This window comes from Vicugna pacos, chromosome 4, assembly GCF_048564905.1.
Source record: "Vicugna pacos chromosome 4, VicPac4, whole genome shotgun sequence".
NCBI classification, from domain to species: domain Eukaryota; kingdom Metazoa; phylum Chordata; class Mammalia; order Artiodactyla; family Camelidae; genus Vicugna; species Vicugna pacos.
In genome coordinates this window covers 75,621,922-75,625,092 of record NC_132990.1, presented here as the reverse complement: position 1 = coordinate 75,625,092, position 3,171 = coordinate 75,621,922, and the positions used below count along the sequence as shown (strand labels likewise).

Genomic DNA, 3,171 nt, shown 5'->3' with positions numbered 1-3,171 from the left:
TAACCAAGCCTCATCATTTAAGAAAATTCTAAAATTATAACCAGTCATGGTGAAGAATAAACAGTCACTGCATCCTCACGATATGAGCTGCTTAATGTACCCTGAGCCTTACTCCCTGTTTTGGTTTGAGTGCTCTCGGTTCAAGAACTGTCTTTTCAGTGTGGACACAATCAACTTTTACTAACAACCACTTTGGTGATTCACTGGTTTGACTCCAGCTATTTCTGCACGTTTGACAGGCTCTGTGAGGCTTCATTGCAATCCAAGTTGTGTAGCCAAAACGTGTTTTCACTTCACACTATCTGCCCACAGCCATATCAGACCAGAAGAGCAAAGACCAGAATACAAAGCCACGGTTTTCCCTGGGTGCGGGGTTATGGATGATTTTAGTTTTATTTGTGTGTATGTGTTTTCTGCAACAAGCATGGGTTACTTCTGTGATTAGGACAATGGCAGTAACTGCTCTGAAAATATCAGACACCTGGTCAACTCTTTACGTGCTGAGTATCAGCTTGTGTTCAATGCAAGTTTACAGACCTGATTGGAATGAACTGGCATTTTTGCCAGTGGTGGGCTGGCTAAGGAAATATGGGAGGGCAGCACTGGAGAGCTGTGTTTCCTGTGCTCCTTGAACTTGACCTGGTGGGGGCACAGTGAAGTTAGGAGCAGAGAATCCCAGAGTCCTGCCTCGCCTGGTTCCAAGGAAACCAAACCTATGGGTCTCAAACCTATTGCTCATTTGGCAACAGCAGTTGCTTCCTGTGTGTGTGACAGATTTGGCCGAATAAGCCAGCCCCCGCCTGCCTTCACCGGGCTTGACCCTAGGAGCAAACATCAAGCAGGTGATTGCAGAACCTGCTACTTCATTGCACCTGTGTTCCGTGCTTTCCAGAACTCTGACAAGGCTGGTCTGGTCCAGCTCCAGGGAAGGGATGCTGGGAAGAATCCGCCAGGCAACGGGTTGGGTGGAGGGTCCACGAGGGTGTCTGGGCCTGGGGCTTGATGGGGATCAGATGAGAGGTGATTAGGGACTGGCTGGTTTGCACATGAAAGATGCTCTCCCTTTGCTACTCCTAAGAATTGGGAAGCTTTGGGAGGGGAAGGGTCTGTAAGGCCCCCAAATGCCAGAGCATCAAGAATACAAAAGAAAAGAAAAGAAAAGAGTAAAGAAAAGAAAATCTAGTTAATATAATTGGTCCTGTGAGGAATGGAGGCCGAATAGACCAATACAGAAATGAAGAAAACACAGAACAGGCACCTCCTCTGGGCCGGGCCGTACACCAGGCCCTTCGTTGGCCTTCCAGCATGGAAGCCTCACGGTGGTGTCTCCCTGTCGAGAGTTCAGCTAAGCTACCCATGATATTGCTGCCCTGGCATCCATTTTGTTTGGCCAAGCGGCCTGCAGAGAACTTAAATGGACACTAGCGCCTTCACACACACACACCCTAGGTAGCAGCCCACGAGTCACGAGCAAACATCCGATCTTGTGATCGACAGACTCTCCTGCCTTCCAGTGCCCGTATGCCTTGTGCGCCCCTGAGATAAGACCCCTATGGGGCTTAGGAAAATCTCACTCTTTTGGCTTGAATTAACCAATCCAGCCCTAGCCTGGGAACCCCAAAGCACCCCACCCAGAGATCCTGACAAAGGCATATGCCCCAGGTCCTGCCTCTGTCTGTACTCTGCCTTGACCTCCTGTATGGCTCCTCCAGGCATGCCGTGGACCTCCTCCAGGACCTGTGAGTAACAAATTTCTCTATTTCAGTTGCTCTTGTGGTCTGTTGTTAAACCTCTGTCCACCATCGGGTGCCCTGTGCTCCACCTACATGTGTTAATTTCACAAAGTCATAACATTTGGGAAGTAAGGAAACTCCCCCATCACATCACTGACCAAGGATATGGAGCAGGGGCAAGGGTTGAACCCAGCGCTCACTGCCTGGTGCCTAACCTTGCCATGCTGTGAATATGTGAGTGATCCTCCCTGTTTTGAGCCTCCTTGTAAGGTCCTCTCAGTTAGTAGGCGGCTTTCTCATGCTGATCCAGCTGCTCCTTCATCAGCTTCTCTCTGTCCAGGTCCACAGGGCTCAGGAACCCAGGTCCCCTTGGACTGTCTTCCCCTGATCAGCAGAAATCTTCCTGAAATGGGTTAATACCTCTGAAGTTACATAAACAGTGACTTCGCCTGATGTCTGCATGATACTCTAGTCTCTCCTACATCATATTTCAACATAATCAAATATTCATGCTGTGCTCACAATGCATTAGGAGCTGGATCTGCAAAGAGAATCTTGATGCCTTGGGGAAATATACAATTTGAATCAGTCGCTATTTGCCTTCTCTGTGCCAGGCACTGGGGGCATAGGTGGAACCCAGCAGACATCATCTCTGTCTTCTTGGCTAACAGCCGGCCTCCTGTCTGTCTAAAAAGTCATCAGATGACTTCTGCCCACCACGTGCTGGTTAGGTTGAGGAGGCCAGGAACTTGCTGCCAGAGGCAGCCGGGAGCCACTGAAGGCTCTAGCTGGGGAGTGGGTGGGTGACACGATCAGGTCAGTGTTAGGAATCTCAGGTGGCCAATGTGGAGGCTGGGCTGCAGTCGGGGCGAGCCGAGGCACTACTAAGGCTGTGCTAAGGCAAGAGGGGTCGGACCCCGTGTTGGAGGCAGGAGCTGAGCGTTAGGGAGAGGTGCAGAGGTGATGCCTCGCTCTCGGGATGACAGCAAACGAGACGGCAAAACTGGTTCCAGTTTCCGGCCTGGGTCATGGGACTGAGGAGTCTGATCAGCCAGTGCTGACGCTGGCCCATGTCCCCCACCCCAGCCCTGCAGTTCGGGAGGTCATTCCGATGCCCCCAGGCACCGTAGGTGCGGGTGGACGGAATCTTCCCGACACGAGTCTCTGCTGAGAAGGCCACCTGGCATCTGGACACCTCCTCAGCCAGTTGCGATTCTGAGTGGCTTTTGTCCTTTGTAGCTAGGAAAAAAAAAAAAAGCGGACGCCGAGGTAACGTGTCCAAGGGCCTCGGGATCCTCGCGGAGCTGCCGCGGGGCCTGCCCCACGCCTGCGCGGCGCCCTCGGCTCCTGGGACTACAACTCCCGTCGTGCCCCGCGCGCGCCCCGCCCCCGCCCCGCCCCGCCGCGTCGCGCGCCTTCCGGAAGTGGAGCCCCGGTG

The 3,171-nt window shown here is 52.6% G+C and overlaps 1 long non-coding RNA gene across 1 annotated transcript; it reads right to left on the bottom strand.

Annotated features, from left to right (window-relative positions):
- Positions 1-356: 356 nt before the first annotated feature.
- On the bottom strand, positions 357-3,077 carry LOC140695919 (uncharacterized). Its single transcript, XR_012071766.1, has 2 exons — positions 1,949-3,077; positions 357-1,737 (listed from the first exon to the last, which is right to left on the bottom strand). It is a non-coding gene; the product is annotated as an uncharacterized lncRNA (long non-coding RNA).
- Between the last annotated feature and the right edge of the window lie 94 nt (positions 3,078-3,171).